Source organism: Furipterus horrens, unplaced genomic scaffold (assembly GCF_987537825.1).
Source record: "Furipterus horrens unplaced genomic scaffold, mFurHor1.1.pri manual_scaffold_2, whole genome shotgun sequence".
Classification (NCBI taxonomy): Eukaryota; Metazoa; Chordata; class Mammalia; order Chiroptera; family Furipteridae; genus Furipterus; species Furipterus horrens.
Genome location: NW_028327172.1, coordinates 203,394,630 through 203,411,044, shown reverse-complemented (window position 1 = coordinate 203,411,044; position 16,415 = coordinate 203,394,630).

Below are 16,415 nucleotides of genomic sequence, written 5' to 3'. Positions count from 1 at the left end.
TTGTCACACTTACTGAAATTCATGTTGACAGAATACTATTATCAAGCATAGAGTCCACGGCCCCATTTCTTCAGTTGCTCCAATGGTGTCTTGGATAGCTGTTTAGGTTCTTAAAAACCATTTTGAATCCAGGACCTGATGAAGAATCAGACAGTGCATTTTATTGTCTTATCTCTTTAGTCTCCTTTATTCTTGAACAGGATCTGCCACCTCTCTGTACCTTCCTCTCAATTTAGCTGTGAACCTGAAACTGACCTTAAACAATAAAGTCCTTTTAAAAAGTTTAAAAGTACTTTAGAACCACCTCATACCCATGAGGATGGCTACTTTCAAAAGAGCAGGAACTAACAAGCATTGGCGAGGATATGGAAAAATTGGAACCTTAGTATATTGCTGGTTGAAATGTAAAATTTTGCAGCTGCTATGGAAAACAGTATGTCATGTCCTCAAAATATTAAAATTAGAATTACCATGCGATCCAGCAATTCCAGTTCTGGGCATATACGGAAAAGAATTGAAAGCAAGGACCTGGGCTCACTTTGGCAGCACGTATACTGAAAACTAGGACCCCTGTCCATAGCAGCATTATTCACAATAGCTGAAACCTGGGAGCAACACAAATGTCCATTGACAGATAAATGGATTTAAAAATTTAGGGTATATGCATATACATATTCGTCCCAAATACTGTTCACATAGATATATAGCTATGTGGGATATCATTCAGCTTAAAAAGGAAGAAAGCACTGATATGCGCTATTACAAGACGGATGAACCATGAGGACATTATGTTGAGTGAAATAAGCTGGTCACAAAGGACAGATGCTGGACAATCTCATTTATATAAGGTACCTAAGGGGTCATGTTCATAGACACAGAAAGTAGAATGGTGGTTGCCCAGGGCTGAAGGAAGGGGGGAAATGGGGAGCTGTTGTTTAATGGGCATGGCATTTCAGTTTTGCAAGATGAAAACAGTCCTGGAGACAGATGGTGGCAATGGCTGTACAACAAAGTACATACTTCAGGCCACTAAACACTACACTTAAAAATGGCTAAGACTGTCAGTTTTATAAGTATTTTACCATAATAAAAAAAATAATATCCAAGAGATAGGCTTGGGTTTATCATTTGACCTGGGCTACTCTTTGAAAGGACATTCCAGAACCTCGAGATTAAGTGGCAGTGAAGTGTGCTGCTAAGGGGCCAGGAAACTGGACCAGGTGTCTTAGCTCCACCTCTTCACGACCCTGTAGCCTTGGCCTTCTAGGCTCTGTCAATGGGGACTCTCCCTTGAGGTTAGGCCCTTCTTTCATGTCTTTTATTTCAAGAAGATGGCCCCAAGAGATTTCCCTTGCCTTTTTTTTTTTTTCTTTTCATACACAAATAGCACCTTCACTGCTCCCACCTTCCACCTGGTGTTGCTCCTTAATGTCTGGGACAAAGACAGAGGGGGCTTTGACCTCCCATTATTCCCCATGGGCTACGGCCCCCACCAGGCAGGGGTTCTGGCCTCCTTCACTGCTGACCTGGGGCAGAAGTTGGGGTGTTGTGGGGCCATCCAGTCACCATCTTATCTCACTGGAACATCAAGAAGCAGGGGCTTCTTATTCTTTAACAGAAACACACAAATCAAGGAGGAGTGGCATCTAAACAAAAAGGAAGTCCTACCTGGAATGTGCTAGTGTTCTTTTCTTTCACAGCAGTGGGTGGCCTCTCCCTTCTAGGGGTGCACTGAGACCACAGCACACCTTGCTTGAGAACAAGAGGCAGCAATAGTCACAGGCTGTTATCCCAAATGGTCCCCTGGATAAGGCAAAGTCGCCGTGGGAGTGGACATCGGATGCTCCGGCCATTCTAAGAGTTTCCTGTGTGCTGCCTGTACCCCTGGGTAAGTTTCTCAACTTGTTCAGTTTATCCCTGTGTGGGGGATAAAGATATTTATCTTCCATGGCTCTTGTAACGAATAGAAGTAATATATGTAAAATGTTGAACAGATAGTAGTTATTTAATTTTAATAACAGTAATAATAATATCACAGCATAGCTACATTTATTAAGTTGCTACTCTGTGCCAAGTACCATGCTAAACATGCTACATACATGACCTCATTAATGCTCACAGCAGTCCTGTCCCATAGGCAGTCTCATTAGCTCTGCATTACAGGTGTGAAAACTGAGTCTTCGCTCGTTAGAATGGCGAACACTGACCACGCCCAGTGCTGGCAAGGATGTGGAGCAGCAGACCTCCCATTCGCTGCTGCTGGGATGCCCAAAGGCCCAGCCGCTCTGGCAGACGTGGGGCAGCTCCTAACAAAACTAAACATACTCGTACCATGTGACCCAGCAGTTGCACTCCTTAGTGTTTGTTCAAACGAGCTGAAAACTTACGTTCACATAGAAACTTGCACGTGGATGTTCATAGATAGCAGCTTTATTCTATTTATAATCACGAAAACTCGGAAGCAGCCAACATGTCCTTCAATAGGAGAATGGGTGAATAAACTGTGCACACCCAGACAATGGAATATAATTTATCACTAAAAAGGAAAAGAAGAAAAAAAAAGAAAAGCTATCAAGCCACGAACACATACGGAGGAAGCTTACCTGCGTATTACTGAGTGAAAGAAGCCACACTGAAAAGGCTGCATACTGTGTGATTCCAACCATGTGATGTTGTGGAAGAGGCACAACTACGAGACACTAAGAAGATCGGTGGGTGCCAAGGGCGAGGTCGAGGGAGAGGCATGAACAGGCAGAGCACAGCGGCGGTTCAGAGTACTGAAACTACTCCGTACTGTAATTGTGAATACCTGTCATTATACATTTGTCCAAACCCACAGAGCGTACAGCACCAAGAGCGAACCCTAATGCAAATGTGGCTATTGGGTGACTATGACGGTTGATGTAATTTCATCCCTGGTAACAAATGTACCCCTGCTGAGTGATGCTGATAATGGGGGAGGCTATGCACGTGTGGAGGCAGGGGTAGATTGCAAACTTCTGCACCTCCCTCTCAATTTTGTTGTAAAGCTAAAACTGCTTGGAACAAAATAGTCTTTAAGAAAAACCTGAGTCATAGAATATATTTCTACTTAAGCCACACAGAGGGAAAGTAGGAAGGTTTCAGAGCAAGGGTTGACTGCCTGACTTCAGAACCAAGTTCTCAGTTTCTTTCTTTTTTTTTTTTTTTTTTTAAAGATTTTATTTATTTATTTTTAGAGAGAGGGGAAGGGAGGGAGAAAGGCAGAGAAACATCAATGTGCGAGAGATACACCGATTGGTTGTCTCTCGCATGCTGTCCCCCAACTGGGGACCTGACCCGCAACCCAGGCATGTGCCCTGATAGGGAATCGAACTGGCAACCTTTTGATTTGCAGGCCAGCACTCAATGCCCTGAGCCACACCATCCAGGGCTCAAACTCTTAATTTCTTTGCTTCATGCCTTTTCAAGTAAGTGAGATATATATTGCACTCCTTAGTGTTTATTTGAATAAGTTGAAAACTTAACATCAGAACTTCCACGTGGATGTTTATAGCTAAATATACAAATATTACTTTCCAGGGAAAATAAACAGAGAAACTGGACATCAACTTTTGAGATCTCTGTTCATTCTGAGAAGGACTTGGGCAGGTCATCTACCCCTGTGGGTCTGAGCATTTCCATTCATAGGAAGCTGAGAAAAGACTCCACATCCTTCTTAGTCCAGGACATGTTCTGATTGATCTCAACACTTCCTGTTCTGGGAAGTCCCCTAGGCACCCTTGGCAATTGTCTTGGGCAACAGGACCAAGAGGCATTTATTATGGATCTAACCAGTCGGCTCCGTGCCGGAGGGTAGTTTCAGGGAGTACAGAGAAGAGAAATCCTGGCTTTGAGGTGGGGAGATAATACAGGTCAGAGCACTGGATTTGGATCTGCCACGTACCTGTGGGGCCTCAGGCAGGTCACTTAACATTTACCTGAGTTTCTTGTATGTGTCCTTAGAAGCACTTTAAGACTATAAAATATGATATAGATATAAGCTGTTCTTAATCATGTACATGTTTTATTTTCCCCCATAAGGTGGAAAAATTGAGTAGGTTTGCTCTGACAAAGTTTGAAAAGCCACATGGGAACTTTCAAATCCCTTTCAACCCTGATGTGACCTCAGCCGAAAATAGTGTTCATGCTGCAGATTCATAGGCCTCTTCGTTGTTGCTCAACTAAACCCCAGGGCCTTTGCATGGCTGCTTGAATACTCTTTCCCCATTAGCATTGCTTGCCCGTTCACTTCCGTTAGGTTCTGCTCAGAGCTCTCCTTATCAGAGAAGCCTTCTCTGGCTTCTCCCTTCCAATATACCCCAACACTCCCCCTACACCCCCGCCCATCACTTTCACTCAGACCTGATTTTCCTTCATAGCATTTAGCGCCATCTAACATATTATATATCACTCATTACCCCTCTGACCCTCTCCACTCGAATGTAAGCTCCGCAGGGCAGGGCTGTTGATTGTTCCCAGTGACTGGCATGGGTTAACTCTCAGTGAATGTTTATTGAATGAAAGCTGAGAGAGAAAAAGAAGCTGATGCCATCCTTCCAAGGCGTCACAGCAAACAGGCAGGGCCAGTTTTTCAGATCTGCTGGGATGACTTAGGAACTCTTCCTTTTTCCAGCTCCTGCATCTAGGTTTCTGGGAAGCGAAGGCTGCACCACATTTGGATAACCACAGCTTTTTCTCAAAGGGGGGTGACCCTCAATGGTTTTGAATGGCCTGGAGACATCTCTGATCTCTGACCATTCACTGGGCCATGCTAGCTCACGGCTTGCTCACTCGGTGACCAGCCATTTCCTCCCCTCCCGTGACCCCTCTCATATTTACCAGTCAATACGATACTTATTAATTTGCTCTGGTGAACACAGAACTATGTTAATAGTTACGAAGGATTGGAGAAATGTTGAGTGACTCTTCACTCTCAAGTGGGTTAGAGGAAGTGCGCCTTAGTGGTAAAGGCTGGGGTGTTTACTGATGACAGGAAGTCTAGGTTTTAAACCCTCGGTTTTACGACGTACCCACTGTGTGGCTTTTATAAGACACACTATCCCTCAGTTTCTTTATCTGGTAAAGGGTAATAATAATAGCACTATTTGGGGGGGGTGTCACAGAAATTTTTTATGGGTAAGCTCCCACAACCACACTCAGCACAGGGCTGCCATCACCTGATGAGCTTCAGTGGTTTCTGTTGAATTGTGTTGTGAAGGCTGGTGATGTACCCTGGGAAGTGAAACAACATGTGCATTGATACTCAGTGCGGTGTTCACACACACACACGCACGCACGCACGCACACAAAGTATTCCTTGATGTAATGGACAGAACACGTGCTTTGGGGCCATCCAACCTGTACAGAACAGTGGCTCTGACTTTTATAAGCTGTGAGACCTTGAGTAGGCAACCAGATCTCCAAGAACCCCAGTTTCCTCATTCGTAATATGGAGATCCAAATTTTTGCTTCAGAGAGTAGTTGTGGAGGCTAAGATGCTGGTTCCTTGCCCTAGGAATGCCTACAGCTGTTCAGAAATCCCGAGGCGAAGGCAAAGACTGTTAGGATGAAGTGGGAAATGGGTATGAGGTCCATAATCTCCCTTGTCGAATCAGGAAGACTCCTTGCAGTTAGAGGGTTTAGAATTTTAATTTAAAAAAAGCCAATCAAATTAGGTAAAAAGGCGAAAGATAATGACTTATTCAAGGAAAGCGTCAACCTCTATGTTATGGACATCTTCATCCCACAAGCTTCTGTCATAGGAGCCTGACAACCCAATAGCTGTGACGCACCAGGGGGCTCTGTAGCTCATTGTAAGAAGCCCCTCAATACCGTCCCCCCACCAACGGGTCGTCTCAGCTCTACTCAAATGCTTGTGAAGTCGCCAATTCGCTGTTGCATGATGCTGGCAATTTTGCTTTTGACCAGTTCAGCTCTTTCTAAGATTTGCCCCAAATTCTTCCTTCATCTGACTTCCATCAGCCTCTGGCAAAGCACATTTTTCTCATTTCTTCTCCCCGCAACTTGGCAGGGATTGGCTTTTAATGGTAATCTGTGGAGCAGAATACTTTACAGTGCTTGATCACAGGCCAGTATTCAGACAGATCAATACTAGCAGCTGTTTGAGTTTAAAAAGAAATTTACTAAAGCACCCAATTTGGGTGGTTTAATAGCATTTGTAATTCTTAGCACTACCTGCAATGCAGAAAGGTGGGCCCAGTAGTTAACAGTGGCCATGATAACAAAGATAGAATATTTCCTAGTTAAAATATATTTCTCGGTATTGTATTCTTGAGTCCAGCTCAGTTATCAGGATTATTGAGCATCTACCAGGCTGTGGGAGGCACTAAATCCAACATAAGCCTGCACAGCGACTTTCTCTTTCAGTTCCTATTACCTTGTTTAGAAACCCATTCCCAAGATGTGAATATAAAATAACACGATTGGTACTTTTAACACAGCCACAGGGTGTGGGGGCAAGGGTGAGGAGGAGGAAGGGGAGGCTGCTTAAATGGATGCAGGAAATCTGGATGCAGGGCTGGAACTAGGGTGAGGACCGTGAGGTACCTGGGACACCAACTCCAAGGAGAGGCTCTCGCAGGGAGTCTGTAACCCTGGTCCCAGCCTTGTGTCTGTGGCCTCTGCTAGGTCTGGTGTTTTGTGATTTGGTGCATACAGACGAGGTATGTGGTCTTGAAAGTCACCACCTTAGAAAGCTTTGTCTTCAGACAAGGCTTCCATTGTCCTCATTTTAGCAGCTCTTTCTTGAGAATTCTCTTCAGCATATCCTTGTAGATGGCAAATCTTAACCTTTTGGAGGTGGGCTTCATTTTTGGAAATAAACACAAGCCATTTGTGGTCAAATCCACAGACTAATATAGAGTAGACAAGTCATGTAATGCTATTTGCGGTCACAAGTAGATTTTTGTGAGTGTCTTATAAATTGGCCTTGAGAGCAGTCTTCAAAGAAGAATTGCAGGATGTGTTTTGAGCCATATCAACACTTTCCAATTGGAACATATTCTTGGAGGCAAACTCTCCTTCTATTATGAAAGTTTTGGAGTGTTTACATTAAAAGTAAGTCACCCTCATTACTCTCTAGTCAAACTTTGTATTATTAAGTTATAGTAAATAGAAATTATTTGGCTTATCTCCAGCCTTTTTTCTTAAAGGTTGAAAATCTGGAGAGATTACATAAGAATAATATATTACAAAATACAGATGTATTTGCTTTATAATTCAAAGAGTTGACCCTCAAGAGAAATTGAACGGAACCATCTTAACATCTTAAGTTTTCTCTTAACTTCCCAAACATCTCAATTTCTCTTAAGGTTTGATTCAAATATTTGGCAATGGGGAAATCTAAAGTAAACAGTCCTTCTTGGCAGATCATCTGAATCAAAGCATTTGCTACCGTACTCTGAAGGGGCTTCGAAGCAGATGGGAGAGTGTTGTTTTAATATTTCTATGGCTTGTCTGAAAAACTTTAGTTGGCAGAGAAATGAAAGAACTGAAGACCTTGCCATCCAACCAGTAAGACAGTTTAAGAACTCAGATTCATTGACTTCTAAGTATGGTCATGTAGCCAAAGGATGAAAAACAGAATTCTTGAGTTTCATTCCTCAAGACCACTCTGATTTTGCACCAAGCCTTGCCCTTCCAACTTTCCAGAGAGCTTTTAGCCCAGGTGAGAAATCAGCAGCCTCACATGTCAATCACCAGAATCCAGTCTTGACTTTTTCGGGCCCCAGACCTGTTGGCCACTTCCTGACAGCGTGGCCTCCAGGTGAGCTTCTCTGCCACTAGCATTTCCAGGAAACCACTTGCTTCAAGTCTTCAAAGAACTGCAAGCTTAAAAAATAAAACAAACAAACAAACAAACAAAACCACAAGCTTCTAACCCCTGATAATGTTTTGGTAGCAGTTATTGCTAGTTGCTTCCTGGCTTTGCAACTCTGCTTGAGATGGCAGAATGCGTATCTCAGCTTCCCTACTTTCTAGCCAGGTGACCTTGGGTAGCTTACTTCATCTCTCTGGCCTCAGTATTCTCCCTTGTAGAAAAGGATAATAATAATAGTACCCACCTAACACGTGGCAAACATTGATTTGGGGGCATGCGTTGGCTTTAATTGGTTCTAAGCCAAGATCAAAGAATCATGTGCCTTTCCGACATTTTGAGAAAAGGACTTATTATCCTTGAATTGAGGGGGTGATAGATGGAACATCCTAGAGTTTATGCTTAAAGGGGAAAGAGAAAGAAAACAAATACCCTTTGAGCACCTTCTATGAGCCAGGCACTGCCTAGTGATTTTCTATATTATTCCTCTGATCCACAGCACTGTAAGCAGTTAGGACTATTAGCCCCTTTTTGACGTATCAGAAAGAGGAGACTCATAGAGGTTAAGAAATTTCCCACGAAATCACAGAACTCGTGAGTAGCTGAGCCACGATTTTGACCCAGAGTCCAACTGAGGCTGAGGATTGCGGAGAGTGGGGAGAGGAAAAATCACTGGGTGGTGGAAGTGGACAGAAGGTGGACATGAAGAACTTCCGCTGAGTAAGAAGTATCTTGGGGGATGTGATGCTTTGAGGGAGGAGCCAATAGAAGAGGTAGAAAGAGAAGGAAAGCGAAGCCAAAGTGAACTCTCTCATTTACTCAGTATTTCGTTCAACAAACATTTGTAATTTAAGCTGTTAAATTTTGCTCAGAGCCTCAACCACACAAATGTCAAGCTGTGGAGAAGTAGAGAGCTATTTAATATGAGGTCATCATTGCAACCCATACACAAGGTATGTGTGCAGGGCTCCCAGCTGTGCCAGATGAGCGCTACGCAGAGGAAGTTAAGTAGATGTGGTCCCTGACCTCTAAGCCTTGACCTCCAGTAGCAGAATAGCAGAATGCATATCTCAGCTTCCCTGCTTCCTTGCTGGGTGACCTTGGGCAGCTTACTTCACCTCTCTGGCCTCAGTTTTCTCTTTTGTAGAAAAGGATAATAATAATAATAATACCCACCTGACACACAGCAAACACTTATTTGGGGGCATGAGTTGGATTCTGTGGCCTATAGCCTAGCGTGGCTCCTGGGCTATCTCACTAACCACAATAGGAACTGGAGACTTTTATAACACAAGTCAGCCCACTTCACTCTTAGCACTGTGACAGGAAAGAATGGGGGGGGGGGCGGGTGGATCCTGCTGGCTGTCCCACAAGCAGAGCAGAAGGCTGAATTCTCTTCACCATCAACATCCCTGACACAGAAAGTCTGCATCTTGCGTCTCCCCATTCTGGATTGGTGGGATTTTATCAGATGAATCCCCAGAGATACCTGAGGAAGACATACCTTGGTGGAGGGAAGACCTTGAGGGGAATGTGTCATCATCCCTCCTTTGGGGGACCCTTTGTGCCCCCCATTCTCTGCTGTGGGTGCTGGTTGACTGGGGTCCCATAAGCACTCTCACTGGGGTTTGCTCTGTTTTCTGACTGAAAGATTCTCTGGACCCCGGATGGAAATTTAGTGACTCTGAGGGGGACCCAGGCTGGATTCGGGGCTTCCCCTAGAATCCAGGACCCTGAGTGAGAAGGAACTGAGAGTGCGTCTATCTGGCCTCCCCCCGGGGCAGCCCTGGATCCTGGCTTGTGTCTGACCATCATTGGATCGCTCAAGGGCCCTGGCCTGGCCTGGCCTTTGCCTGTGTGGCTTTCTGTACCTTAAATACCCTCCTGCTTCCTCCTTGTGTAACCCCAACATCCTCAGACTAAAGTTCAAGCCTTAGCTTAGGCATCACTTTCTCTAGGAAGCCTCCCAAGTTTTTCTCAACACAAGAAGTTGCTTCACCGGCTCTGGTTTCATCTACACACAGTTTCCTGTTAGGTCTGACATGTACTTGCTTGTTTAATGGTCTGTTTCTCCTTCTAGACTGTCACCCTGGAGGGTAGGGGTGGGGTCTGTCTTACTCCTTCCTGTAGCCTTAGTGCCTAGGTGGTGAGCTCATAGTAGGTGCCTGGTGAATGTTTGTTAAATGCACAGACAAATAATGAGCTGGGCAGTGTGAGTCTCTGGACCTGATGCAACAGAGGTGGCCCAGAACAGTGTAAGGGGGAGGGCAGGGGAGAAAGACAAAAGCAGAGGGCCGCCGGGCGCCCTGCTTCTGCCCCTTCACCTGGTGCTTGTTTTCAAGCAGACAGAAGTTTAAGAGCAATGGGGTATTTGAGTAATCTCTTGTTTGAGGTTCCCGAGCTTTGGCCAATGTGGGCCAGCTTTGCCAGGGTTTGTGTTCGACTACAAGGAACAAGGATCCCCCAGAGTCTCCCCCTAAAAGCAGGAGAGCTGGTCTCAGGGCTGCCTGTGCTGTGATGGGCGGCGCAACCAGAATCTCCTGGAAAGGTAAGAGCTGGAGCTGCAACGGGGTTTGGGCTCCCTGAGAACGGATGTGTCGGGCACCCGTATCCAAGATGGTTCCAGGAATCTCTTGCACCCAGAAATTCATGGATCTTCCCTTTAGGGTTACACCGCCAATGCTTGGGGCTCTCCCTGGGTGCCCACTACCCTCCGTCTCCTTGTGTCTGGTGGGGGGGGGGGACACTTCCCAAGAGAGACTGGCATTGGCCCAGCGTATCATGTTGTGCCAGGCATAGATAGAGGCTTCATGTCAGCTGCCAGAGTGGCTGTCCTGGGGGTGGGATCCATTCCTGGTCCAGTGAGCTGTGGTTGGTGAAGGCAGATGCAGATGGAAGCGGGGTCATACGGTACAAAACATGATCCCTGGTGCAGGCAGGAGCTGAAGGTGGAAGGGCCTGGGAAACATGGCCGGCACAGGTGTCAGATCAAACTTGTACTCCTTGCCCTGCTGCCAGGTTCCTCCCACCAGAGGCCAAAGCCACAGTATGAGCTCCTCTGACAGTCTTCAGCCCCACATCATAAAACTGGAATATGTTATTGATTGCCCTTTTATAGACTGGGTGTCAAGATGAAACAGGAATAATAATCCTAAATCTCACACAAAGGCTTTGGAGATCAATGAGGTAATTTATATGAAATGGTTTTGGCTCCCTGGGAAACAAAGTGTGACATAAATTTAGGCTTTTTCATTGGATGGACCCCATGCCAATAACTCACCCCAGTTAATGAAAGACTCATTTGGCCCTGTAGACTGTGTAAGCTGCTATCAGAGTTCAGAATGCAATATTTGATCAGGTGTGAACTTGGTCTCAGTGTGATGTGGATACCCACCTCAGGTCCTTTCCATCCCAGGGCAAGAGGTGTATAAATGCCAGGCCCCCGTGTTTGGGTCTGTAATACAATCCCCTGTCTGAATGACACCTGGGAATCACACCATCACATTCAAGCCATGTTTTAGTGGTCTTCTAACTCAACTCTAGATCTCAAAGTTCTGGTTTTCTTGGGAATTCAAATAAATATTAATATGAGTTACTGGAATCACTGTGAAAAGGCTCAGTTGCCTTCACTGACTGGTCCCAACACTGCAAGTGCCTTGCAAATCCGCAGTTCTACATGAATTACAACTGCTGTATCGTGGGTCCATTTATGATAAGAAATTACCATTTATTGAAACTGAAACTTTCGTTTGAAAGCATTTTTTAAGCCCATGCTGGTTTATTGTCTTCTGAGCCCCTGCTCTCACCGCACTGAATACGCTCTTGCTTGGTCAGGCCCTCCATGACTGAGGAGGTTCTGTAGCCAATGGATGATTCTCTTTCTGCACCGGACTCTACCTGTCTGCAGCATTGGGTATACAGTGTATCACTCCTCTTTGCAACACTTCCATCCACTGGGCTTCCAGAACACCATGTCTTCAGTTCTATTTCCACACTGCACGACTCCTGGGTGCCATTTGCCTTGACTGGGGCTTGGCAAACTATAGTCTACCAGCCAAATCCAGCCCACCACCTGTTTTTGTAAATCAAGCTTTATTGGAGCACAGCCAGGGCCATGCTTTTGTACTGCGGTGGCAGCCTTGAGGGGTGGCAACAGAGACCAGATGGCCCACAAAGCTGAAACTACTTACTATGTGGCTCTTTATGGGAAAAGCTTGTTAACCCCTGGCATAGACTCCTTGGGGACCCTGATTTTCCTTCTGCCACACTGGATAGTCCTAGTTTCCATTGCTTCTCCTCCTCATCTCCTTGACCTTTGAGGGCTGGAGTCCTTGAACTCTTAGTCTTCATCTATACTTAGTCCCAGGCTGCGCATATCCAATCCCACAGGTTTAAAAACTGCCCTGAAGTCCAGGCACATATATCCAGCTGTCAACTCAACATCGCCACTTGGCTGTTCCCAAACTTCAACATGCCCACGGAAACGGATTTCTCCTCTGCAAACCTACCTCTCCCATAGTTTTTCTCATTCACTGTCTTCCAGGCACTCAGCCCAAAGACCCAAAACAGACATCATCTCTTGCTTGCTTTGAATTGATCTCTCTTCCACCCTCTCTCCATGCAGCAAAGTGTAAGTATAAGCCAATCATATCCTTCATTGGCTTTCCAACTCACTCAGGGTAAAATCCAGGTCTTTCTTGCATCCTCCCACTTGAACACCTGTCCAGTTCAGCTCTTTCTTTATTCTACCTGGATCACTTTGCTCCAGCTACACCGCTCATCTTTTTGTAAACACATCAAAGCAGAGGTCTTCTTCCAGGAACCCTCCTCCTCCAGATATGTGCATTCCTCACTGCCTCGTGTCTCCTTGTCATGAACCTTTCCCAACGCCCTAAATAATATAGCAACCTCCCTCCCACACCTCTCTGCCCCACCCCCCACAACACCATTATTTGTTTACATGTGTATTGTTCATCTTATCACTCATGCAAGCAGACTTTTGCTTTGTTCATTCTGTGTCTTCATTGCCTAGAAAGGGCTTGGCACATAATAGCTGCTCATTAAAAAGTTAAGTGTCTTTTACTCCTTACAAGTCTGTGAACCCTATTTTACATCTCAGAATATTGAGCTGTAGAGAGATTAAGGCACTTATACAAGGTCAACTAAGGTAGTATCAGGCAGAGCAGGAATTTGTCCCTGGTGCTGTCTGATTGCAAATTTGGAGCTCAGTCAATATCTATGTGTTGTGCTCTTGAGGGCTGTTTTGTGTGACTCAGTGGATTGAGCACCAGCCTGTGAAACAAAGAGTCGCTGGTTTGATTCCCAGTTAGGGCACACGCCTGGGTTGAGGGCCAGGTCCCCAGTTGGGGGCATGCAAGAGGCAACCACACGTTGATGTTTCTCTTCCCCTCTTTTTACCTTCCCCTCTCGCTAAAAATAAATAAATAATTAATCTTTAAAAAATTTTTTTAAAATAGGCAATAAGTGTGGTTTCTGGCAAATGTCACAACTCAACAGGTCTTTGTGTGTGTGTGAAGGCTGAGGGCAAGTTTTAAGCATTTCCCAGCAAACACTGCTTAGAAGACACTGGAGATTTCTCGGCCAGTGAGGTATGCTGCTTCAGGACAATGGCTCTGTACGCTGCATGTGAAATGGATTTGAAAAGGAGGTCAGGGACCAGCCAGGTGCTAGCTTAGGCCTGGGGTGACTTGGATGTGGTCTAAGTTAAGACTTGGCAGTGGCAAGGAAGGCAGGTGTAGAGTTATCATAAAGCAACATGGCAGTTGGAAGAAGCTGGTTCCCTTCCTGGATTTGAGCCTGGTTTTCCTGATCTCTGGAAAATGTGTGCAACAGATTATATACACCTCGAGATTTAAAAAAAAAAAGCTCGTGTTCAGAGTCCAGATTCTGATTCAACTGGCCTGGAGTGGGGTCAGCTACACCTCCCCGTGTGATCCTAGAGGACAGTCAGAGCTGAGGATCGCTGTTCTGAACCTTCATGGCTCAAAGGGTGGTCCACCCCCCACAGCACTGGCAGCAGCTGGAAACTGGCTAGAAATGCAGATGCTCAGGCCCTGGAGCCCTCAAGGCCCATGTTATACAAACCAGAAACCTAAATGCGTCTTTTATCCAGGGATCTGTTGAAATGCAGTTTCTGGTTCGCATTTAGATTTTCCTGCGTGCCAACGCGGGAGATCTGCTCCTGAGCCCAGTGGGTTGCCAGCTTGATGATGGTTGACTTCTCCACACTGACTTGGGGCTCATCACATTTTGCTTCACTTTTATCCTTACGCTGCCCTGCAAAGCAGGTGGGCCAGGCACCGTTAGCCCCACTGCAGCAGTTGTATTTTACCAACACGAGGCTGAGGCTCGAAGCTGCAAAACCACGCTTTGCTTGCTTAAGGGCCTGTAGCAACCAATGACCAAGCTGAGACTTACAACTCCAAGTCTGCTGGCACCAGATACCAGACTACACTGATTCAGGTCACAAGCCCCCAGAAGCTACTTGCTAGTTGAGTGACAGCTTACCACAACATGAAGGGGAGAAGATGATTGGCATAGGACTAGTTCAAGAGGGAAGAAAGGGTTCATAGACCAGTGGTTCTTGACCTTGGCTACACAATAAAATCTTCTACTGAATCTTTAAAAAAAATACACAAGCTATGTCCCAGCACAGCAATTGTGATTTAACTGATATAGGCATGGCCTGTGCTTTGAAATGTTTTAAAGCCACCCAAGTGATTCTAATGTACAGCTGAGATTAGGAACCTCTTTCTCTGTCCCCAAGCATGTGACACAGTCCTGTGCCCTGAACGAAGTCAGCGAGCCAGCACAAATCTCTCCTCCCGGACCCTGGGATCCGTCCATTGTCCCTGGGCAGCCTAGCAGCAGAAGGTGCCAGCTGAGAACACATACTCTTTCAGAATCTTACCCTGCCACCTCATTCACTGTTGCCAGATTTAGCAAATAAAATACACAATACCCAGTTAAATCTGAATATCAGGTAAACAATGAGCAATTTTTTGTGGCATAAGTATGTCCCATGCAATACGTGGAGCATACTTACATGACACATTTATTCCTTGTTTATCTGAAATTCAAATTTCACTGGGTGCCCTATATTTTATCTGGCAGAGTCTCACTCCTTGCAACCACGCCTCCTAAAACGAGGGTACCTGAGGTGAGGGTGTCTAACTCTGGTTTGGGCCATCCAGTTTTGTCAGATTAGGCTGCTAAGAAGGATTGGTTTTCAGGTTTCTTTATTAAAACTGTCCGAACTAGACAGACACAACACTCCCCTTGTCTTCTTGGCTGTGGAGTTGGCTTTCCATGAATATGTCCCATGTGAATGAACGAGCTGATTTCTCCTCTCCCTGGCACCAGGCAGTCGACACAATGATGCAGCCCCACTAGAAGCTGGGAGCCCAGAATTTGAACATGGAAGGATTCTTTTCCCCTGAATCAACTAACTCAAGTCAAACAACTCTATGTAAAATTTGGTAGAAATGTCACAGTTAGCATGTGATCTTGACTTACATTTGCAGCTGGCACTCACCTGGTAGGTCTGCAACTAATGCTGTCTGATAAAAATAATTGCTGAGTGAAGTCAGGGTGATGGAACTCTAAACTGCAACAGTCTAAGTTAGTATTAGTTGCCTGCTCATGCATAGTCGTTACCTACTATGTGCCAGACATTGGGTATGCAAAGATGCATTCTTGCACTCAGGTTGCTCCTGTTCTGTTGGGGGAGACAGATGAGTGAAGACAATTACGATGCAATGAGATGAATATGTTAATGAGAGCAAGTACAGGTGCTTCAAGGACCCCTGGAGGGGGCAAGGAAGGGTCCCGAGAGGAAGACCTGAAACACAAATGTGAGTTACTGGGATGAAGAAGGAAGGAAGGAAGGACAGAGCGTATTCCAGGCAGGGGAAATAGCTTATGGCAAAGCTAAAAGAAGGGAGAGAACGTGGAACCCCCAGAGAATTGTAAATATGGTATATAGCTGCAGGACATGAGATTGGGGAGCTGAGCAGCAGCTAAAGAGGGAATGATTAAGCCTGGAGTTTGGAGCAAAAGGAAGTCATGAGAAGATGTTTAAGCAGGAGAAGGATAGGACCGAGTTTGTCTTGGTGAGAGTATGGAGGTTGGGTTGGAAGGGGCAAGCTTGGAGTCAGGGAGACCAAGTTGAAGGCTGGAACTAAGCATCCATGTGAGAGATAATGGTGGACCTGCTTAGGGTGGAGGCAAAGGGGTAGAGAGAGGGGCCATGCTATAGACGCTTTATGGAGGTAGGGCCAGCAGAGTTGCAGGTTCTATAGAATATGAAGGTGAGGGAGGAGATGAATCTGGCAATGTAGTTGCCCAGGATAGGAGCTACATCTGCAGACTTACCCTGGCAACTGAACTCCAGGCCTGAAGACCCAACTTACTTTTCACCGTTCTTATGAATGACTAACAGGCTTTTCTATCTGGATGTGTCGTATAGGCTTTGGTGGTCACCCACGTAACTGTCTTCTTGAAGTAGGAGACCTCTCCACAAGTCACCATCAGTGAT